This window comes from Mus musculus, chromosome 3 (assembly GCF_000001635.26).
Source record: "Mus musculus strain C57BL/6J chromosome 3, GRCm38.p6 C57BL/6J".
NCBI classification, from domain to species: Eukaryota; Metazoa; Chordata; class Mammalia; order Rodentia; family Muridae; genus Mus; species Mus musculus.
The window spans coordinates 120,453,858-120,479,401 of NC_000069.6; the positions used below are offsets into that span (position 1 = coordinate 120,453,858).

At 38.8% G+C, this 25,544-nt stretch overlaps 1 long non-coding RNA gene across 1 annotated transcript in view; it reads right to left on the minus strand.

The window, feature by feature from the left end:
* Positions 1-476: 476 nt before the first annotated feature.
* 6530403H02Rik (RIKEN cDNA 6530403H02 gene) overlaps positions 477-25,544 on the minus strand; it is a 432,399-nt gene continuing 407,331 nt past the window's right edge. Inside the window, exons 13-19 of the long non-coding RNA NR_130170.1 lie at positions 11,034-11,175; positions 9,902-10,793; positions 8,999-9,126; positions 8,149-8,426; positions 7,294-7,461; positions 4,443-4,641; positions 477-1,281 (exon numbers count right to left, since the gene is read on the minus strand). This is a non-coding gene — a long non-coding RNA (RIKEN cDNA 6530403H02 gene). The remainder of the gene's footprint in view (positions 1,282-4,442; positions 4,642-7,293; positions 7,462-8,148; positions 8,427-8,998; positions 9,127-9,901; positions 10,794-11,033; positions 11,176-25,544) is intronic.

Here is a 25,544-nt window from a genome sequence, read left to right on the forward strand (position 1 = left end):
TGGACCAGCAATGTTTACCAAAGATTTGTGATCTTCACTTCACATAATATACAGAACTAATTAAAATATTGGGATTATAGAATGTGTAAAACAATAAAACAGTGAAAAGAAAATGGTAGAAAATAGATGAAAAATTGAAAATGTGATGCACTCCTTGTCAATAATATTTAGAAGTATTGGGACTGGAGCGATGGCTCAGTGGTTAAGAGCACTGACTGCTCTTCCACAGGTTCTGAGTTCAATTCTCAACAACCACATGGTGGCTCACATCCATCTGTAATGGGATCGAATGCCCTCTTCTGGTGTGTCTGAAGACAGCTACAGTGTACTCATATAAATAAAATAAATAAATCTTTAGTATTATAAAAAATGAGTCCATCACAACCAAGCTGCTTAAGATAATAAAAGTGATACACATGAGTGAAAATGTTCATACCACATAGCTGTAAAAATGGACCAGCACCCAAACATATAGTGAACTGTTACAATTCTATAATTTGAAAGAAATAACATGATGACAATTGGACAGACATCTGAACAGATAAATCACAGAAAAGATGAAAAGGAGCCAATATCATAAACTGTTCAGTATCAGCTGTCATAGGTTAACATAAATGAAAACCGTATCCATTGGGATGGCTCCAGGCCAAAATAATCCAGATATACGGGAAGAACGCATTGTATAATTCTATTTTTGATGAACTCTTTACATATAAAATGTGGCTGAGTACCCTGGATTCCTGAGCCAAGAAAGATGAAAGGAACCGCCTGGGTAGAGTCACAAATGCATATGTTGGGGCAGTAAAAATAATCCTTACCTGGATTGTGATAGGAGAAGGTATACATCGGAATGTCTTTGTCAACATTTTCAGAGTGTGCAATTAGCAAAGTATATTTTACTTTTTCGGAAGTTATATCTCATGGCTCAGCAATTAAGAACATTTGCTGACCATACAAGAGAGAGAAGTTCGATTCTCAGCACCCATGTGGTGGCTTACAACCACCTGGAACTCCAGTTTCCAGGGAACCTGATACCCTCTTCTGGCTTCTGCTGGCACTAGACACACATGGTGCACAAACACACATCTAAGCAAAGCACTCGTGCACATAAAGTGAATATGAGGAGTATTTTAAAAGTCAAGTCTCTCTCAATAGAGTTGATTCAAAAGGAGCAGTATATAATCGGCTTAAGCGAAGCTCTTCCTCAGTGACCAAAGGAAGATCTCGGTACGGAGACTGGAAGATTCTTCATTTGCCTTCCATGTTGCTCCTTTTGACCACCTAGAAAACAGCCATAACAATTGTCATTAAATATGACTACCAAAAAATTGTCATCTACAATTTAGAAGATTCCCAATGTAAGACATATGTATTACCACCCCCAAATTTATCTAACTTGAGCTTCTGAAGATGTTCCTACACAGGGAATAGTAAATGTAGATACTTGCACATGTGCGTGTGAGCATTAGGTTTTAAATAAAGAGTGCAAGCTGTTGTTTTAAATACAAAGAGTAAGCTTAGGAAATACTTTCTTAATGAAATTTTGTTTCCCGAAGAAACCTATTTGGATCACGCACAATACTGGGATGACGTCACTGGGGAAAAACGTAAGCAACAGTTTGAGTCAAAGTTCAACCCTCTCTGGCTTTGGGAGGAATTGAAGAGAGCCTTGACGGAGGAAGAAAGAAGCTGGCCCATGGAATATGAGGGATAGGAAATGCTTACAGTTGTAGATTGAGTTAATGAGTGATGACTGGTCAAGTGGTAGAAAACGTGGCTGACAGCTGTATTTTGGGGACATTGAGAGGATAGATACTCCTGAGCCACATATGCTAATTTAGAAAACAATATTCAGGAGTATCAGACACAACCATCTTGTTTCTCTCTGAAGATGAATTAAGGAAAACAAATATATATTTAAATTAATGTACAAAATGTAACATGTAACGTGTAATATGTAATAATGTATTACATGTGATATGTGATATATGATTTGTGATATGATATATAACATGAAATATATAATATATAAGATGTAACATGTGGTATATAATATGTAACATGTAACATATAACATGATATATGATTGATATAAAGAATATGGTATATAATATACAAATATGTACTTGTTCTTAGAATTTATACTGAGTGGGAAATTATAGACTAGTAGTGAAATTTCCTGTGGCCCCATTGAATGAGATTTTATATAATTATATGAGGAGTATAAAAATTCTTAAAAGAAACTGATAACAATCACTAAACTAGAAGAACGATATAAGCAGGTATTGTAGAAGTAATGTGTTTGGTGACAGGTTCACAAACTATCAGGATGAGTGTCTTTTATTACTCATAGTGAAATTATATTTTATTATTATAAAGTGAGAAAACACTGTCGAAATTTCTAAATTCAAACTAATATTAAACTAGAAAGAATCCTTTCCACATGCTTGAAAACAAAATTTTATGTCACACTATGACTCAGAATTACGACTTGAAGCATCAAAAATTGATACTTTATACCTGAACTTCATTCCCCTAAAAGCAAGTAATATGAATTATTTAAGGGTAATATCTCTCCGAGAAAAATCACCCAGCATCACTTGCCTTTGAGAATACAAAACATTTGTTTGGTGACTCAATTTATAGATGCAGGGTCGGTTTTATCCTACAGTATGAACTTTTCTCTTTCTCAATTATATATATATAAATATATATATATATATATATATATATATGTGTGTGTGTGTGTGTGTGTGTGTGTGTATGTGTGTACGTACATATTTGTGATATATATATGTGTGTGTGTATGCATCTCTGTGTGTGTGTATATCACACATATATGTGCATATATATATGTGAATACATATATTATGTGCAATATGTATGCATATATATGTATATGTAATACACATATGTATATATAAACATTGCAAATATATACACAAATACTAAGTTTTAATGAAATATATTTTCATATATATGTAATATACATATATATGCAATGTAAGAATACACCACCAAACATCAATGCTAAAGACACATTCTTACTGCCACTTACAAATTACCACTTTATTTATTCAACAGTGGCAAAGTTTAATGAGAACAAAAGTAAATGTATAAGGTCACTTGAATACTCAAGAGAGCCCACTGAAAACAAGTAATGGAGAATTAAATTGATTTCAGTAAATGTCATGTTATTTTAAATTAATAGGCCAGATTAACTTTATGTCAATTGATTTTGTTTTTTTTTTAATGATACATATGTGCTATGTACATTGGTCACTGACAATTATCCTACAGCTCTATTTTTCTTTGTTTTGATAAATCCACATTTATTCAACACCTTCCATTGCACAGGAAAGCAGTTAGTAATAACTCAGCAAGGTTAGTTACTCTATCCTACCAGAAAAGAATTAAGAAAGAAAATTATTTTTAGTATTAATAGACTGAAATTTGAGGATAACATAACTGGGGAGCAAAGTAGCAAGGACTAAAACCAAAAAAATTCCCAACAGCTTGTGTTGATTTCAGTAGAAAGTGACATGGGAGGCTAACCATAGTGCATGAACCGCAGGGAAAATAGTTCCTGCATATTATTGTACTAGTGCAAATGTTACAAATGTCTAAACATTAAGCAGGAGGTTCTTGAGTTTAAGGTTAAACCTCACCGCCTGCTTTTATTCTGAAAAGCAAAAGACAGACGTATGATGGAGAGGAAAGACTTCCGTGAACCACGGTGGCAGAAGAGGAACACTTGAAGCTTCCTGTGTTTGCACTTGTCTGAGGGAGAAAAGTCCAATTTTAGGTTAGAGAGCATCAGAGAGCAAACAGGAGACGTTACACTGTGTTCTTCATGCAAGACAACAAACATAACGAGAATTGAAGGGGTTGAGGGTGAGCCCCACAAGTGTCTGTCAGTGAGAGACTCTGAAGCCCGCAGCATCAGGGCAACAAATAAGATGCTTAGAGCTGGTGTCTGCAGAAAAGTTAGCTGACTCCAGTGTTTAGCTTTGTAAGAAAACAACTTCTGCACTTTGCCCTGTTTGAAAAGTTTCTAGAATTCTAGTTTCTTTTCCAACTGACAATGGACTCACTGAACTTTAGTGGTTGTCTCTAAACGGAAATATTTTAGCTTGACTTTTATGCAATTCTCAAAATAAAATACACTTAAAGCAGGAAGTTGAAGGAGTCCGTTTTACCAACCCCTGTTCCTTGACGTACAGTTTAAAAGAATCTGAATTGCTGACAGAACTATCATGACATGGAACGGCATAGACCAAACCGGATGTGGAGGTTGCGAGGATGTTCTTTGTACTCTCTCTTGCTGGGTTCAGGTCCTTAGTCATTTGGATAGCCCTCTGCCGCAGATAACAGCAGAATAATTTATAGAACATTTCTCTCCATTTAGCATTAAGAACAGAATGTTTACAAAATGTCTCTACCTGTTTCTTTTCAGTGACTTTGCGATCCACGCCACTTATGTGAATCCCCACTTTTCTTCACCACAACCATCAATGTAAAAGCAGGTTTGGGCTCATAGTTCCAGACTTGTCGTCCATTCTTGCTTGACTCAGTGCTCTTTGGATAGTGGAAAGGCTGAACATCATCACAAGGCCTCATGTCAGAAGAGGTGTGGCTACCCTGTGACAGCAAGCAAAATGAGAAAGACGGGGAGGAGAGAGGGTCTCCGTGTCCCCTTCAAAGGTAACCTAACTTCTTCCTACTAACCTTACTTCTTAAATTTTTTTTTTGTTGCCGTTCAGCACAACCTGGCTGGAAACCAAGTCTTCAGCATAGTTCATAGACATTTCAGATAGAAATTATAGATCATAGACAAAGTAAAAATTGTCATCATCTCACGACCTTCAGGGAACCCAGGAGAACTTCACATAGAACTCACTGGCTCCAAATATCAAAAAAAAAGTTGGCTATGACACCCAACATCTGGCATGGCTGTATTTTTGTCTCCTATGAGGAAAACATAGACATGAGAGACAAGACTGATCAGAGCTTCTTATTCTGGCCTTAGAAGATGCATGCGCACAACCAAGGCATTCAACTGGGGAACAGCTTCAAAGGACAACATAGTGGTGGAAACAAAGCAAATATTCAGCGAAGTAAAGCAACGTGGTAAGAGGCAAGCATCAATTCATATTTAGAAGCTGGAGGAATGAAAAGGGCATAGAATGACCTCTCTAAAATTGCTCTGGGGCTGGAGAGATGGCCCAGCAGTGAAGAACTTTTAGTGCTCTAGTCCAAGACCAGAGCTCTCTTCCCAGCGTCCACATCATGCAACACAGCTGCCTATAACTCCAGCTCCAGGCTGACCCACTGCCTCTGGCCTCTACACGCTCCTGTTCTCACATGCATATATCCTCATGCAAACACACACGTGCACGTAATTGAATAGGTCAAGTGCAATGGATTCCTACTGAGGGTCCACTTGAGCTGTGCGAAGAGTAGCAGTGGCAGTGGTTTGGCATCACCATGAAAGATTAGATATCCTCCAAAGGTTCTTCTATATTTTCATTTTTAAATTATCCTCAAGGACTTTAAGAACTACACATGTGTATCATATTTGAGGAAAAGCTGAAATAGTTAAGGGCAAGTATATATTCCTATATTAGCTAGTTTATGAAAAACTATTTGTGAATCCATTTAAATGAAGCTGTTAGTCTATAAAATGTTACATGAGAAGATTCTCATGGAAACTTCCTGTGAACAATATAAAGTAGACACAGATATAATGCTTATGAATATAACCAAATTTATACTTTAGATATTATTCATAGCACAGAATAAAACTGGAAGTAAAAGACTTTATATAGAGGATCTTTAAATACAATTTGACAAAATAGACAATAATAAATTCAAATGTTTATGTATTATGCTAAATGAATCCCAATCTGGCAGTTATGGTTCAATTTAAACTTATCAGAATGGATAAGGTGGCTCCTTGGGTAAAGGCACTTGCTGTCAACCTGAGATTAATCTCGGGGACCCTCATGGTTGGAAGAACTTACTGCAGTAAGCCGTCCTCTGACTTCAGCACACAAAGCAGCATGATTGCACCCCAACACATACACACATAAGATAAATAAACATAATAAAAACATTTAAATTAAATATTGCTATTTTACTACAAACTTCTGTAGGGATAACATATATTAGAGCTTCTTCTTTAAAGGTAGTTGTTAAATTAGACATATAACAACATGGCAGGCATGCATAATTATGATTTGATATGTGGGAGCCAACATTTTCAGTAGAGAGCATTTTACACTAAAATAATTTGGAACTTATATCCCCATTCGAACATTCCGGGCCAAACACTAGGTAGCATCTGACTATAATCAGTGGACTATCTGGTTGTTCTCAAATTGAACATACCTCAGAGAAACAAGAAAAAACTAAAGGACAGATGTCCTCAGCGCAAAAATAATAAGAGATCACTCTTCCTAAAGCTTGTAGCAATGGACACACAGAACTAAGTTTTTAAGATGAAAATGAGAACACTTGACAACAACAGCCCTGATTTCATGATCATTTTCTTCCACATTCAGGAACAAAAACATGCCTTCAAGTGCTACTGATATGACAGCAACTCTAAGTCCAATATATGGTGAATGTATTAATTGCCAATGCTTTGCTCCATGTGGTCACATATTCATGGAAATTTAGAAGTACTCATGAATGATATACCACTTTTAGTCTTGAATATTCAATACAATGATTTGGTATGAAGTATTTCTCTCTCTCTCTCTCTCTCTCTCTCTCTCTCTCTCTCTCTCTCTCTCTCTTTCCCTCTCTCTCTTTCTCCACACACGCACAGGCACACACACACACACACACACACACACACACACACACACACACACACATATCTAGTTAACTCAGACACCACTTGTGTTTCTTCTGTTTCCACTTGGGAAACATTTTACAAAGTGTTAGAATCAATGGCACCTGGTTCTCTAGCCACCCCTAATTAGGTGTGACACTGGAAAGATTTTCTTGGCTCTTGCTTTGCTTTCATCCCTCCTCCTGGGGGTAGAGAGGAATGCAAAATCACTAAGCTCAAGGAAAATCCATGATTCCTGTGTCACTCACCAAGTATTTGGTTACATACCTCTTTGAATTATTCAGTAGACTTCCCAGCTGGGTTTTAAGTGGCCCAAATATATTTTCCATTATCTAGTGCAAGGTTGGTGATAGACTAGATATTTTAAAAACACTACTCAATGGACTGTACTCACTGGGAAAATAGTTTAGACCGCAAAAGGACCATTGGCTTACTTGAATAGGCCCTAGTCCAGAGCTGCCTTCTAGCAACGCTGTGGATGGTGGAAGAGCTTGATTGAAGAGAAAACCTTTTCATTATCACGTTAGAATGCACCGCCTTCCAGTTGTTACGATACATTATCTAAAACCTAGAGGACTTGTTCACGCATAATTTTTATGCATCTGAAAGTAAAATGAATTAACGTGTGACCTACCTACAGAAATAGCAGAAAGTCATTTTAAAACAGCTGGGGAAAGGTAGCGAACTTTTCAAAACCTTGTTCCTACATAGATGGTATTGATTGAAAACCATCTTTGAAAACCCACAAAATCAGGTGTAGGTTTAGAAGCATATATATATATATATACCCTGGATGTGTGTGTGTGTATATATATATATATATATATATATATACATATATATATGTATATTTCATAATTAGCTTCTTTCTTGAACCCAATAAAATGTATCTTTTATCAGAATGTTGTAAAAGTCCCATGTTGGGGATGGGAGTGGTACAGATTAAAGAAGTGTCAACTACTGGTGTATCACAGAAGTTCAGATATAAGCACAGGGAAGTTTTCATATACTGAAACGTTTATGTGAACACAGCAAGAGATCTGTGCATTCCCTGGGGAAAGAAGAAGTGATGACCACCAAACATGAAGAGAAAGCTGCTAACTGATGATTATTTTTGTCCTTCCCCCACTCAATTTGCTGCAACCAAGTCATATCTCGTTGTGTTGCTTCTGTCTACAAAGGTTGCTTTCATTTTTAAAGTTAAGTAAGTAATGTGATGACTCTATAAAATGTATAGTATAGCCTAATACACTTAATGGTAGAATAGCATTTTGAAATATTTCACTTACCACATTTTGTGTAATATGGAGTAGTTATAACATCTCCCTTGCTGTAACACAATGACTGACAAAAGCAACTTCAAGATAGAGGGATTATTTTGGCTCAAGGTTGGAGGGGATACAGTCCATCAGAATAGAGAAGGTTCAGCAGCTGTGATGTGATGTGCCTGATCACATTACATCTTCACTTAAGAAGCAAAGATATGTGGATGTGAGTGCTCATGCAATGATACAGCTCACTGGGTGGTGCTGTCCACATTCAGGCTGGGACTTCCATCCTTAGGTAACTGAAAATAGACAAAGTCAGAGGCATGTGTTTTCTGTGATTCCAGTTTACTCAAGCTGGTGCAGAATATCAACTTTCGTATCTGTATAAGAAGTATTGTTTTACCATCAAATCACCAAAGAACGAGTATAGGAATGGATGGTTTCATTTATTGTCAAGTCATGGAATTATGCTACCTGTGTTTGGGAGTGGATCAGTCTTCACTGGGCAAAACTGGATGTGTGTTTTTCCCTATCTTAAGAAAGTCAGGACATAAGGGAAGTATCCTTATGGATTTGTTCCCTGTGAACAGACCTCCAAAGAATTGCCAACCTTTGTATAAGTCATGCCCACTCTGTTAAAGTCACATCTATAGTTTTAATGTGCTCAGAATTCTCTTCCTTGGCTTATGTGCAAATTTCTGTAGACCGAACGTGTCACATCATTCCATGCTTAATCTATATTAAAAGTGCAACCATGAATTAAGCTTTCCATTGGCTTCGACCCAGCTTCTGTCACTATTGGGATAAAGAATTCACCCTTTACAATAAACTCTCTGACTTAGGAGATGTCTCCAATGATTAACTGACTTACCTTTTCCTAAGCAGATGAGACTTCTTTTTTGCTTGCGTATTTGATTGTGTGAGATTCCTAGGCATCCCAACCAGGAAGACACCAGTAAGGAGCATGGGATCACAAAGAAACTTCTAGCTCTGGAAAGGCTACAAAACAAATGCCTAGATACAGGTTTTGTTCTTTGCAAATTCACACATTGGTAATGTAAAGAAGAATGTGGTAAGGGTGTACACATTATGTAATAATAATAAAGATCCATAGCTACTTTTAAAGAGGAACTGCTGATAGTTAGCTGTTGTACCTGACTTACAGTATTGTTCCAAAGGCTTAAAAAGCATGAAAATAATTGAAGGCTGGAAACTCCATATACTAGCAAAGTTTCCAGGACCAGGCAATATCTTTATATATACCGAATATCTATAATTAGAAATAGATAATTCTGCTACATATGCAGCTAGAGACACGAGCTCTGGGGGTTCTGATTAGTTCATAATGTTGTTCCACCTATAGGGTTGCAGACTCCCTTCAGCTCTTGGGTACTTTCTCTAGCTCCTCCATTGGGGGCCCTGTGTTCCATCCTATAGATAACTGTGAGCATTCACTTCTGTATTTGCCAGGCACAGGCAAAGCCTCACAGGAGACATCTATATCAGGGTCCCTTCAGCAAAATCTTGCTGGCGCATGCAACAGTGTCTGCATTTGGTGGCTGATTATGGGATGGACCCCCCCGGTGGGGCAGTGTCTGGATGGTCCATCCTTTCGTCTTAGCTCCAAACTTTGTCTCTGCAACTCCTTCCATGGATATTTCATTCCTGATTTTCTTGTGTTTCAGAGGGTGTGTCTTGGGTATTCTAGGTTTCTGGGCTAATATCCACTTATCAGTGAATGCATATCAAGTGACTTCTTTTGTGATTGGTTTACCTCACTCAGGATGATATCCTCCAGATCCATCCATTTGCCCAAGAATTTCATAAATTCGTTGTTTTTAATAGCTGAGTAGTACTCCATTGTGTAAATGTACCACATTTTCTGTATCCATTCCTCTGTTGAGGGGCATCTGGGTTCTTTCCAGCTTCTGGCTATTATAAATAAGGCTGCTATGAACATAGTGGAGCATGTGTCCTTATTACCAGTTGGAACATCTTCTGGGTATATGCCCAGGAGAGAGGTATTGCTGGATCTTCTGGTAGTACTATGTCCAGTTTTCTGAGGAACCGCCAGACTGATTTCCAGAGTGGTTGTACAAGCTTGCAATCCCACCAGCAATGGAGGAGCATCTGTAATCACCTGAATTTTTGATTCTAGCCATTCTGACGGATATGAGGTGGAATCTCAGGGTTGTTTTGATTTGCATTTCCCTGATGATTAAGGATGTTGAACATTTTTTCAAGTGCTTCTCAGTCCTTTGGTATTCCTCAGTTGAGATTTCTTTGTTTAGCTCTGTACCCCATTTTTAATGGGGTTATTTGAATTTCTAAAGTTCAGCTTCTTGAGCTCTTTGTATATATTGGATATTAGTCTCCGATCATATTTAGGATTGGTAAATATTCTTTTCCAATCTGTTGGTGGCCTTTGTGTCTTAATGACAGTATCTTTTTCCCTACAGAAGCTTTGCAATTTTATGAGGTCCCATTTGTCGACTCTTGATCTTACAGCACAGGGAGGAGAGGCCCCTTGGTCTAGCAAACTTTGTATGCCCCAGTACAGGGGAGTGCCAGGGCCAGGAGATGGGAGTGAGTGGGTAGGGGAGCAGGGCAGAGGAGGGTATAGGGGACTTTTGGGATGTTGTTTGAAATGTAAATGAAGAAAATACCTAATAAAAATGTGGGAAAAAAGAGAAAGATAATTTAAAACCAATTATTATTGCTGTAAAAATAATGAAATTTTTCAGCTTGAAAAAAAAGAAATAGATAATTATATATCCTATCACAGAAGTTAGGAATTTAGGACATAGAATTCATAGTAGCAGAGGTTATACATGCACAAGAATTGAATAAGACCAAGCCAGCTAAGATTTCCAGCATGAGTAAGAAAGGAGTTTTCAAGATCTCACCCTTAGCTGAGGCTTCATTGACAGTTGATGGCTGCTGGTGGAGAGTCATTTTCTTTGGGGCAGTAGCCAGTTGTTGCTACATGTTATCCATTCTCCAGTGGATGACCCTACAACCCGGTTCACACAGACATCACTAATTGAACTTGGTGAATTATAAAAGAAAAAAAATAGGACAGGAAATTAGGGGGGAGACTAGGTGTGGAAAGTTAATGGTGAGTTGGAGGTAGGGACATATGGAATGATGTCATCAAGATACATTGTATACATGAACATAATTTTCAAAGAATAAATATAAATTATGCAAGTATTTTTGTCACAAAATAACTGAACACAGGCATTTGTATGTATCATTCTTCCTGAGTTATTGTATACCTTGTTTTGTGAGACTGGGTCTCCTACCAGCCATCAGGCTGGTTCACTAAGATTGGCTGTCTGGCCAACAACCTCTATGGATCTGGCTGTCTCTTCCTTCTCAACAGTGGGATTTATAAAGTGATTCCTTGTAGCCTAACTTTGGCTATTTTGTGAATTCTTCTTTCTTCCAACTTTCTCCAATCTTGCAACCCCCTAATACTACATAGAAGAACAAAAGCGATAGGGGGGAGAGGCTGTGACATTATCATTAGACTACTTACTGATGATTAGGGACATTGAGTTCCTTGGGGCAAGGTTGATCTTCAACTTCAGAATATCTAATTTCTTCTCTCTTCTTTGTACACAAGTACCATGACCAACAACAACTAACAGCTACCAACCAACAATCCACAACACACACTGCCTTTTGGGGCCCTAGCATTTATATACCTTCTGAAACGTCCCCAGAATTCCAAATGTCACACAAATTGCATAAACTATCTGCCCCTGGAAAAATCATGTCCCTGCTGGAGCATGAGGCAAATCATAGTCAGCTGCTGTGGATAATCTGAGGCAGCCCCCTATATCCCACACCTGGAATTAAAAGGAAAACATCTTCACAATACTTCTGCAGCTTTTTTAAAGATACCAAACTCTAAAATTGTCACTGCAGTTCCCCACCTTGGGCGAGCGACCCTTAGTTCCCGTTGGTCAGGAAAGTAAAAGTAAAATGAAGGAGAGGAACCTCAACAGAAGCAGACTGCCTTTTATTCAAAAGATGAAGGACGGCAATATCTCAGAGGGAGCCTGTGTATTAAGGCCTTAGGGTGTTATTTTTTTAGGGTGGAAGATTCCATCTGCAGATCAGCTACCCTCAGCCTCAAAGCTGTAAATACCAATGGAGGTTGGTGTGCTGACCTTCTTGCCTGAAGCTTCCTAGCTCCCCCTGCAGATGTTATCAGCCTGTCAGCTTTTCTGTAGGTAGTTTCTCAGCTACCCTGATGCTTTTAGTTCATGAACTTTTCAGGGCCCAGGGGGCCTCGGAATTGAATTAGGGTCCCCAGGTTTTTAGGGCAAGTATTTTATGAACTGAGCCATCGTTCTAGCCTAAGAATGACTCACTGCAAAAGGCAAGTTAAATCAAATTCTTCTTCTTCTCAAGTTCTTTTTCTTCTCAACAGGTCACCTTAAACTTTACATAAAAGGCTTTCGACACTCTATCAGGTTCTACCTCAATCCCTTCTAACATTATCTCCGAATACCGTTTCTCTTGGCAACACCAATTTGCTGCAGGCCATCTTAGACTTACAGAATACACAGACATTAAGGGATGTCTTACCCTGAAGTCCTCTTTTCCAGTATCTTCATATAGGGCACTATTCCTCTTCTTTTGAGAGATTTTGACAAGCATCATTGTGTCAATAAAGTTTTATTAAACTCTACATAAATTAGCCCATCATCTGAGTCACTCTCACCTGTTTCTTTACTTCTCTTCAGTGTTTCTCTCGGAAGCATCTTTACTTATATTTTCACATTCACATTTCAGTGCACCTACATATTGAATTACCTTTATTTAACCCATTTTACTGAAATCAACATTCCCTGAAGGCATGAGATTGCACTCTCTGGTCCCTACTAGCTGTTTTCTAGAGGAGTCCCTTACATCTAGTGTGAGCTCTGTAACTATTATTTGAAAAGAGAACTTGTCATCTCTTGCCTGAGCTTATTTAAGAGAACCTTCCATGGTTTACAAATCCCTTATTCTAAGCATCTTCTACAGACCTTTCTTGCCTGTAGGCTTAGTCCTACTTCTTGTGTTGTGCTGCTCTTTAAATCTTTCAAACATTTGAGGAAAGGTACAAATCACTTCCCAGAAAACCTATTGGTCCCTTTCAGTCATTACTGTATAGCAGCTTCTTCCTATTGTAACATCCTTCCATGGTTTAGAGGGCCACACAATAGACTCAGGGGAAACACAATTCAATGTTCCTGAGCACTTGGGAGGGCAGAAATTTGCAAGAATTTTAAGTTCTCCAAATCCTGCCTTGAGTTTATAAGATGTATGGGCTTAATTATAAAGGGCATAAACAGAAGTTGGTACAGGTGACTCATGTCAGATAAGCTGCCTAGAAGACATTCCTACTGGTTGCCTGCCTATTGTGTAGAGAGCTCCAGGACTGCAGATTCTGCATTGTCACCCATGTTGGGGTAGACGCCTGTTTTGTGTTATCCCTGCTCCTGTAAGCATTGCCTGATTCATACTCTAGTTGGTAATACAATACTAGTACAGCAGTTCCCTAACTTAAATTTCAATGTCTCTAGTTCTCTTTCTGGATTGAGTAGGTGTGTGTGTGTGTGTGTGTGTGTGTGTGTGTGTGTGTGTGTGCTCAGATCTGTGCACCCACTGTGTCTTCCCAGGAAAAAAACTCTGATGCATCATTCATCAAATGATGTGAACGCAAATGACATGAGTGGGTATGTACCTCTGTCGTTTTCCCCTGCATGCACTGCATTCCACTATGACTAAACACTGTAGATGATGTCCTTTGAATGGGGTCCTGATGTGCATATATTGCCTTACTTTAAAAGTCAGTGTTGTCTCATGACTATCAGATCATGCAAATTCAGTCATCCCCAATGTGAAAAATGGACAATTGACTCCACCTGCTTTACTCTGATTCCTCCTGTACAAACAGAGATAATGGTAATAGTATCTTCTTTATAGGGACTTTGTAAGAATAGACACATGAACACCAAACAGCATCTACTTCATCTTGTTCAAAGCCTTTTGTTCTGTGGGAGAAGAGGCTGGCTACAATGAGAGAAAGAAAGAGACAAAGACAGACAGAGACCCAGAGAAACAGACAGAAAATGAGACAGAGAGAGATGATAATGAAGATAGATGGATAGATAGATAGATAGATAGATAGTTGAGAGATGGATGATAGATGAATAGAGTGTGTGTGTGTGTGAGAGAGAGAGAGAATAACACAAAGATACATAGACGGAAGGATGAATCAATCCATGGATGGATGGATGGATGGATGGATGGAGTAGAGCCAGACTATAGCCAGCATCCTGGGTAAAATCTGGGCTACATCTTACTTCTTTAGGTTTAGGGGGAAAGATAAAAGCAAAATCAATTGGGTGACTTTCCACCTCAAAAACAGCAGCCACGCCTTATCACTCAGACATTGGAGAAACGAGAGACAAAAGCTATCCCCAAATAAAAGCACCAAAAAATATTTTCTTTGGACATTTTGCCATTAAGCCATGTCAAAAAGCACCACGGTCTTAAGCATTTAGTTCCATTACCACTCACATTACAAGTTATATCTGTCTAGGTCACAGACAAGATTTCTGAAGGGAAAAATATCATGTCAACACAATAATATTTTCCCTAATGCCCTTTAAAGAGATAAACTCAGGCTTCTAGAATTCAGTAACATGAAGTTGCATGTTAAAGCATTTTGGTTCCTTACAAGGGGTTTTGAAGACCCCTCCCTGCCCCAGCTTGTCATTAACCTCTCCAGTGTTGTTCTCTGTACCACACAAGAATTGCCACATGACTTGTCCATGAAGTTATAATGGTCAGAGGTGATGTGACGGGCTAGCACAGGTGCTAGTTTTCTCCATGGAGCTGAGAATTACACATTAACTCTGGTCAACTCTCTGCAGACAGAATTCTTTTCATGGCTTCCAAGTCAGCTTTGTGCTGAAGCTCTGTAAATTGAATTAAGACACAGCTTTTCTAAGAACCGGCACTCCTGGGATAAGAAACAAGGAAAGGCTCTCCCCTTTGCCAAGAGATTTACAGTCTAGTGATGAGAAAAATACACGCATGTGCTCTCAGTGGACACCAGGGCCCTCCACTCCAATCCTGATTTTCACACTTGCCAGAACAGCTGACACAGAAATTCTAGAACTATTTATTGTTTTAAACTTTGCACTCTGTTACTGTATGTTAATTGCTCAGAATATGTTGTTTCATTGTGGCAATTTCATACATATATCAACATGAGTTGCTCATGTTCAAATCCTACTACTTTGGCTTTCTTCCCTCCCCTTCCTACTGTCCCTTTCCTCATCCCAAAGATCCTCTTTCTACTTTCGTTTTATTGTATGTTTTGTTTTCCATCTATAAGAGAAAAAAGCTGATCTGTGCATTTCTGAGCCGGGTTTCTCCTAGCTTAACATGATGGTTTCCAGTTCTACCTAGGTTCCTGAATAACAGCATGACCTCACAGGGAGGATTCTTGATACTCTTGTCCTAAAGTCTTGACTGAGCTTTATATCATTCACGAGAGTTTTATCATAGCACAAGGAGAGGGCTGGGAACATGACTTAGTTTATAAAGTGCTTGCCTTGCACACACAAGGATCTGATTTCAAGTTCCAAATCCAATTAAAAAAAAAAAAAAACCTGCCAGGTGTGGGAGCACTCATTTCTAATCCAAAGGCTACAGAGTTGGAGCTTGGTGGATCCCTGATAGCCTGCACAACCAGAAAAGCTTCCTGGGTCCCAGTGAGGGACTCTGTCTCAAAACAAACACAGACAAATAGACAAAGAAGCAAATAAAAAAAAATCTGAACTGAAGAAGAGCAATAACCATGATTGACCTCTAACTTCCACATGTACAGACACATGCTACCAACACATGTGCATCTTCAACACATAAACACACACATATAAATGTGTACTCCCCCCAGGCATACACACACACACACACACACACACACACACACACACACACAAACACACACACACAGGAAAAATAAAGAATGAAATATGACATTTAATTGTAGCAGCGTTACATCATCGCTTGGACTTTTTACTATATCTTTGTATTTGAGCTTTTTGTCTGTGTTGTTTTATTCAGATATTCCAAACTGGCTATACTAACAAGGTCTCTCATTTATTCTCTGCAGGCTTTAGGGAAGTGCTCAAGCAACCATTTGCTAACCGCATCCCAGCAGATAGCATCTTTCATCCATTTCCCCTTTGCTGATTGGAAGAGACCAGGGCTACCATCTGACACAGAGCAGTCTAATTCCCCAGTACCTGTTCCTTCCTTATCCACATTGTCAGCTTCAGAAACCTGATTTTCAAGACTCTTGTGTGTTGCTTTCTTCACTTAGGCCTCCTTCCTCCAACCCACCAATTTCATCGTTGGCTTTGATTCTGCACAACTGGCAAATGCCATCTATTCCATGAACCCTTCCTTATAACTCGTTCTTGAACTTAATCCCCTCTCAAGATCAACTCCTTAGGCCTGAATTAATCTATTTCCCTGGACCTTTGCAGACCTTATCTGGTCTTCCCATAACAAGGTCACATTTTGACCTCAGGTGTATGCAGGCACCTGTTTTACCAGCTGGGGACATTATCTAACAAGAGCTTCACCTCTTGTAACTTTATTTGGTTTCACTGTATCTAACACAGTTTGGTACATAATATATTTCTTTCCTGAGAGCAGGGAGGTGTAATATGTGTTTGTGGATATATTTGTACCTGAGCTCAGATACCCTCAGAGGCCCAAAGTGGGTTCCCCCTGGAACTAGATTACAAGTAGTTGTGAGCCATCTAACTTAGGTGCTGGGAACCTAACTTGGGTCCTTTGTAAGAACATTAAGCTTTCTGAGCCCCTTAGCCATCCCTCCAACACACATAATATATTTCTTTATCTAATAAATAAATACAAATTTTGTCCATTAATGTCCAGATTATAAGCTGTTTCAAGACTGGGGAAACATGTGTATATTAATCCTCTTTATAATCAGCTCCCCAACATTGTACCTGGGACAGAATAGTACTTAATAAATCCTGGCTGACTCAAGACAAAGAACCCACACTAAGACCAACAGAAAAAAGTAAGGCCCCCATAACCCTTCTCAGTGCCCTTTTACAAAAGTATTAAGATAAGTATTTTCAATAGACAGGATTTTAAATATCAGTGCTTACTATGTCATAGAAAATCATCTACAAAATTAAAAAGTCTCCACAACAACGCTCTTGATTTCATTTTGGTTTTTTTATTATTATGATTTAGAAATAGAAGCCTTGTGGTGCATGGCTTTCAAGCTAAAGGAAATATCTCGGGCATTTTCTATTTTGCCTTTTCTAGATGCCCTGGATACACATCTTTTCATAAGCATCTCAGCCTTCAGTAAACATTTTTTGCAGATAATACAATGGTCACTTGCACACACAAAAGAGAAAAAAGATAAATAAAATGGGAAAAGGGAAGGAATATGGGAGTTTGAAAAGTTGTATTTCTTGTAGATTCTAAAGGTTTCTAGCTTCATCTCAAACAACCAAACGATGAGGCCAGGTGCCACTCAGTCACTCTCCCGGATTCTCCCTTTTCCTTTATGCTACTGAATTTTCCTAGGCTAAAGTATTTATGCTTAGTAAAAGGCCAATTCTTTCCCTTTTATTGAAAAATTATGTACAACAAATTGCAACTATAACCCAATCCACAAAGTATGATGTAGGTGGCTTTGATTTACTGTCTCATTCATAATCTGCTGCTGATTAACCTCCTTGAAAACAACCCACTCCCTTGTCTAAGTGATATCAAGGTGTTTGTTTTCAATCTGTCTAAAATCATCCTATGGACACATGTGTTATTGAAGAATTATATTTTAATTTATTTTCATGCAGTGCCTTTGATGGGCATTTGCATTAACACAATATGATTATGCCTCTTTTTTTTTTTTTGCTGGTATCTATTCAAATCGGAAATTACCTGCATACAGTCTCAGATGGTGGTCAAAAACTGTACAAAGAAGTAAGAATGGGACTCCTTAATATCACACAGCCCTGCTGCTCATCAGCAAGGCCCTTTCTGTTCCAATGCTTTTGTCATGGATATGAAAGTCATTATGTAGTTTAGAAAACAGAAGATGAAGTGAAAGAGGAGGCTCGTGGACCTAGGATGCATTAATATTCCACCAGCATCAAAGATATTTCCCTGGAGGGGCTCCTTCAGGCCACACTGTTATTACAGTGCCTATCTATTATCCTGTGCTGTTCTTAGTACTAAGACAATAATGGGGAGAATAGGATTATGCACAGATGATAGGGAATGTGAAGGCAATTCAGCAAGATAGGAAATGAATGGAGACATGATTCTTTCATCTGAGCTGGGGATGGTTTAGCATAGGGTAAGAGAGAAGAGAAATGAAGCAGAATGAAATCTTTACAGGTTAGCCGGGTTAAAGTGAGTGTTTTCATATAATCTTGTGAGTTTAACCTTCTTGATAGGAAACGCAGTGGCATCTTTCTTTAACATCTGGGTTGGTGTGCCTTAGGAGATGATCTGGTTTTGTTCTAAAAATTTCACTTCCTGGAAAGAGCTGTCCAGAGATTACATGGTCAGAAAGGTGGCCTTAAGGAGTATGGTAACCTTTTAATTCACTCCCATCTCCGAGAAATCTGGGCTATTTTTTAAGAATCCATAGTGAAAACAGAAAAACCTCCAAAGTCTCCGAGTCCCGTGCCTCGAAAACATGCCCAGTAATGAGGGAGGGTAAAGGACAGGGGCGCTGCAGTCAGGAGGGCTCCGTTATAGAAAGCATTCCTTCTGCTGGCTCGGAGCCTCCTCTTCTTTTGACACTGTCCTTCCTGGTTTGCACGCATCCTCAGATATGTCATCCGGACAGAGAGAAAAGCAAAGCCCCAGCTTTTGCAAAACATCACCTCTATTGGATGCCCAAGGCTAGTGTGACTCAAAGCCTGGCATTTCATACCGACGGTGGGGGAACAAGAGGGGCAGATTGTGTTATTTGCAGGCTGGGCACTGGCATAAACAAAGGTTTCTGTTTATATAGGAAAAAAAAAAAAGAATGTTTAATTAAATGAAAGCACACTCATCCGAAGACAATATGACAGGGCCAGAGAGGGCACATTCTGTGTTCACACACTCTGCTTACTCTTCAAACACTGCTTTTGATCCTGATTTAAATTGGATAGAAATTCAACCAAACTGAGATCAACAATATAATAACATCGTCTAACTCAGAGAGTTACCAAGGGGAATTGAAGAGAAGGCATTAGAGAAAAATCAGGGTGTAGATACACTCTCTCTGTAAGCTTGTCTAAGAATGTGAAAGCTGTGGATATGTAGGCTGCATAGGAAATGGAGATTAACATATCCAGCATGGGACTGGAGCTCTGGGAAGGCAACTTAGGTTTGCATCCAATCGCTGGAGACAGGACTGTGAACTGGCTTTAAAAAAAAAGAAAAAGAAAAAAAGAAAACATGAGTGTGGCTATGGGTGTGTACACAGTCAGGCAGACAGACACACACACTCTGACACACACACACACTTAAAAATACACTAAATAAAAACTAAGCAAGAACTGAAGGAAGAGATGAATAAAAACTAAGCAAGGAGAACCGAAGGAAAAGATATGTGGGTTTTTATCCAAAGCCTGGACCTGTTATCTCTACAGGAAAAAAGAAGCATAGATAAAGAGAATATGTAATCAAGGCCTTGGCCAGTGTTTAGTTTTTCTTTCCCCTCCCCCAGCCCTTTCTGGGCTCCTTGGCTCTCTCTTCTCTTCTTGGCTTTAAAAATGGCTCCATACTGCTCTCTGCTGCTGCTGGTTAGTCAATTTCTATTCAGAAAACTCTGAGCAATTCCTGTGTATCAGGACTTGATCCAACTTCACAGCCAGCTCAGCTCTCTTCTGCTTCCAAACAAGACAGGCTGGTGTATCCTTGGTACGGAGTTACCCAATCCTGAATCCTGGCTTTTTTTTTTTTTCTCTTTCTTTCAGGTTCTCTGGAGTCTAGCTCTTATGAAAACCTAATTCAAGCCACAGACATCAGTATGCACAGAAATGTGTCCTCTTAAGGAAAAAAAAAAATTTTTTTTTGAGAATAGCACTGTGGACTCAGAAAGTTGAATGGAAAAAAAAAAAAGACATTTTTGGAGATAAATGTAGAGATGCATTCCCAGAATTGTTTGATCGCCATACCACAAAGACTTCAGCTTCTACTTAGTAAATCAATAAAATACCACATACAAGAGAAAGTATACCAGCATAAAGTGTGTACTCAGCTAATGCAGAAGATATTTGAATCAAATTCAACCAATTGCATATCAAGGAATGGTCTTAATTTCGGAAGAAATTTGCTTTGGGTAAAATATACTTCAAGCATTAAATTATTTAAAATATGTTTCCTTGAAGCCAAAGGATTTGGTAAAGAATAATTATTGCCTTATTTGTTTTAATATAAGACACCTGAATGTTAGGATTTTTAACTCAGTCTATTTTGTTTCATGAAGGTAGTAAATTCAAGAACAACAACAACAAAAGTTACATATTCTGTGAAAAACATGTGGAAATAAAGATGATTGTGGACTACTTGCAATTGCAAGTTGGAATGTGTGGCATGCGACCCCATGACTAAAATCCTGTGTACATGATCAACTGTGTGACTCTGTATGGCAGACAGGTCTCCTTATACTCAGCTTCATTACCTTGAACTAAACCTTCTAGGCCTGCTCACCAAAAACAGAAATGAAGAAAATGACAAGAAAAATGGGAAATAATATGTGTGCTTGGTGGGACCTTTGCCCTGAAATTCACAGTTAGCTAGGGAGCACTGTTGTGTAAACACCAGGCCAGAGTCCTTCTCAGAACAAGGTTATGGTCTTGAAACTGATAGGAACACTCACATACAGAAAAGGAGCTAAGAAAATGTTTATGCCTCAAACCTTAGGGCTCTCTCCAATGTCCTAAGAATGCACTGAATTCTAGAAAAAAAAAATGGCTAGACTAAGGAAGGAAATGACTAGCATGGGATGAGATGGGTCAAGCAGATGGTTCCAATGTAGGCTTGGAAGTTCCTGCCAATGGCAGGACTCTTATCAGCTCATCCAAAGGTGGGACAGAAGAGGAGCATGGATAAGTAGGACATAGACAAAACCCAGGAAGCTGGAGTCATATCTTCTGTTAAAAACGTTCTCATTCCTGTTTCCAGAAGTTGTGACACATCTTAGCAGAAACGTTTCTAAACCAAAACTGGACAGGTAATCAACTAAAGTAAGAATATGGTCATTATGCTTCCAGGTGTTCAGGGCTTCAGATGATATATATGCATGCGTATCACACATTATACATGCTGGAACTAGCTGACAAGGTAACAGTTTACAATAGATTCTCAGGTTTGTAAGAGGGAGGGAGGCAGAGAGAGGAAGAGGGAGACAGAGAGACAGAAAGGAGAGAAACTGTTCTGTTTTCTAAGCACTGAGTGGGTTTTGGGCAATGGGCATATATATTGGAGAGCCTGTTCTGTTCCAGGTGAGGCTCATGAATAATGCACCTGTGTTGTCCTCAAGGATTTTCCAATCCACACATACAGAGCTCATCCGTAAATAAATGATGCCATTCTTGGCAGTGTGAGACAGGAAGACCAGTCAGAGCATCGTCTCTGTCCTGAGGGCTGAAGACTAAGGTTTCAAAGCAGGATGTTATCTGACAAATGCAATGCTGCCAAGCAAATACAAAAGCGAGGTATTAGAGGGAAGAAAGCAGTGTATTAATGTAAAACAGGCATAAACTCCCTAGTCATCGTTGCAGCAACTCCAGGCCTAGTGCAACGGTATTAGTGCTTTGGGAATGGCTCCCTCCGATCCCTGGATTGAGTGAACACTTCAGCAGTTTCTAACTCATTTCTTCAGGCATTACTAGTAGTAGAACAAAATGTGATTATTAGTCTCCAGTACGGACTCAAGGACTTCTTAAATGATCTCTACTTATTAATTTCATTCTCAGATATCTCAAGCCATAAATAACTCCATATACCAAGAGCATTGTTTAGGATATTTCTGAGTTGATAATTCTTAAGAACTTAAGTATAACTAAGAAATGAGAAAATGCAAATACCTAACTGGGAAGATGGCTCAGTGGTTTTAGCTCTTGTTGATGAAACAGGAGAACCCAAGTGTTGGTCCCCAAACTCAAGTAAATGCCCAGTGGCTATGGCTGCCTACCCAAAATTCCTGTGCTCCTGATGTAAATACAGACATCGTCCAGGAGTAGGCTAGTAAACTGACTGAATTGGCAACTTCTACATTAAAGTAGAGACTCCACTTTAGTATATAAAGTGGAAAAAGTCCTGGGAAAGTATCTGAGAACAGCCTCTGACTTCTAGACACATATGTGGCCAAAAGCATACAAACAGGTACACACAGGCACACACAGCTCCTGTGCTTCCATGCACAAGTGTGCACACATTCACACACACACACACACACACACACACACACACACACACACACATACACACAGAGCTAACCATAAACAGTACAGTAACTAAACATAAGATCCAGCAAACCATTGAGTAACAATTCTGAAAAGCCTGAAAATTCACTTAAAAGAGGTTTACTTATTTTTAATGACTTATTAAGCCTCCATTACTTTATCTTGCCTCCCCCAATCCCCCCCCAAACACACACACACACAGACACACACATTAAAAGAAAGCTACTTTCCTTGGTTGAGACAAAGAAAGCAGTTTTCCTTTAAGTAGTCAAAAGACTAAATTTATACAATTTGGGTATCATGACAAAAAAAAAATTCACAGTTGTTTACAATGTATGGTCAAATGGGGGTCATGTAATCCATTGCAGGGACCAGCCTCAATGCCTCACATATGGCAGGAGGCCTACAACTTAATCCATAGCTCAACATTCTTGAGTCCTTAAGTAAATCCTTCACATGGACTTGCTGGAGTGGCAGCCACATGTTCCTAACAGGGACATTCCACTTAACATCCTAAGAAAGCTTTATGCAACGGGGGAGTTCATGGTGAAAAAATACTCTGTCACCAAAATATTAAAATAAAACAAAAAAATAATCAAGTGTCCAGAATTTCCCAACTATTTACCACAGCTAAATATTTAGTAGCACAGCACAGGATTAAGACGAAAGCACAGGAAAAGGCATGTATGCGCCCGAGGTGTCATGGTGTCTGTGTGGATATCACAAGACATTACATACAACTATTCAGTTAGAATCTGGCGTCAGATAACCACTCAGGAAACTTTGCCTCCAATAACTATAACTAGTCAATAAACTATGTTGTTAAATTCATAGGTACACATGTGTAACCAAGTCTGTACACTGTGCAGACAACATGGTTAGCAGCATGTGAAGTCACACTCCATAGAGGAGACTGGCAACTAGCCCACTCTGTCGGAAGTAATCTTATAGGAGAGGATTTCTCAGGATTGAAAGGAATGCACAACAAATGCTTAAGTGCCTTTTGAAAGCAAAGCCTTCAGTGTTGGTACCTGCAGACACTGAACTTAAGGAATGCATTTCCTTCTGAACCTTCAAGCTCCCAGCTCCAGCAGAGAAATATAAGAATCCTTTAAATTAATATACACTATATTTGAGTAGGTAAATGTCAAACGTAGGGCATTTTAGTGTTTTCTTTTTTAAAAGCATTAATTTATTTTAATGAATGTCCATATTATCAATTGTTACAGTTTTCTTCTCCATTATGTAACAACAGTTGTTGACAGACATAACAAAATATGGACAAATCTTGTATGTGAAAATCTGTTTTTCTACCTGAACACAGACATACCATCCAATGATTTATTATAAAATCATTCATACTTTTCAAAGTCAAAAGCTAAAAATGACCCAGATGAATATGACACCTGAATGGGAATTAACTTAGGGCAAATGGAAAACAATTAATTTATTTTATAATTACTAGAGCATGGTCTAACATGATTCTGAGACTTTGCTGGACAGCTTTCTTCCTCAGTAACTATTCATGGCCCATGAGATTGAGATATTTCATGGCTCCATTCTGACTCATGGGCCAAGAGTGTCCAAACATGACACAAAAAGCTACTGTGAATGCAGGCTGCTGCACAGTGAGTACCCTCTGCTCACCCATTAATGGGAATGACGTCACCAGTCCAAGTCAATAGAAAACCTGTTTTATGGGAAACTACTTTTCTATTGATCAGGAGGTTATAACCTTTTGGTGCTCTTTTGATTTAACCAAGTATTCCTTCTGCTTTATTTCTACACTGAAAAGAAAAGACCTTGTAAATGAAATTACAAGCCTTGAAATCCCCTAAGATCCCTCCATTCTATTTTACAACATTGACTATATGGGCTTTTGTTTCCTGGCTTTTCCCCTGTCTTTATCTAAGTGTTTTTACATTTTTCCTTCTTTTTTTTTTTAAAGCCATACCCCACCTTTTAATACTCTCTTTTTTGACACTACTAATGTCCTCTCTCTGTGTTGCCTTTGGAGTCCCTTGTTTCCAGCTTGTCTTGTGCACATACTTGAATTGTTTTCTACCCCCACTCTGTGTGGTGAGATTTGTCCATCGAAAAGAAGCATTTTTTTAACTTCCACCCAGTCAGCTTTTCTATAGACATGGCAGTGACTGAAGGCAAGGATTGCTGAGGGGTTGCTGAATCAGCAGAACCTCCGAGATGAATCCACTATGGCAATGTCAAATGTAGAAAGCAGGAGAAGCTGAAGCCAGTGCTCCAAAGACAACAACAAAACACATCTGCCGATTCCAGGAGCACAGGCCACACAGTCTCAGTGCCGATGTCTTATTTAGAGTCATTCATTTCTAACACCATCGTGTATTATTTTATTAGATCTTGCTCTACCTTACTCCAGTATATGGATTGAAGCTGACATATTTAAAACTGTTCAACTACGGAGTGCATTAATCTTATTTCAGCTCAAGACTCTTGCATGTGTTTGAACAGAATGTTCAGAAAATAGGACATTGGTTTAAATGGGATCTTCCTAAAAGCACTTTGTCTGTTCAGTGTTGAAATAATATTTCACAAAGTCCATTTTATGCATAATAAACTAAATACAGTATATTACTTCTAGGGGATTAGTAACAAAAACTTCCTGTTTACCATCTTTATTTTAGCAATGGAACTATTGAGAAAACTACTGTACTTCTTGTAATGAAGCCATGAAGCTCTTCTCATGCAAGAACATTACAGAGGAATTATGATAAAAGTTTGAATGTGCACACTAATCTCCCTGGTCTACATCTACATCTTGGAAATGAAGTGACCCCTCAAAATGCTCATGGAATTGAAGGTTTTAACCTCAGAGCAAACAGAGTGCAAGGGTGGAACATT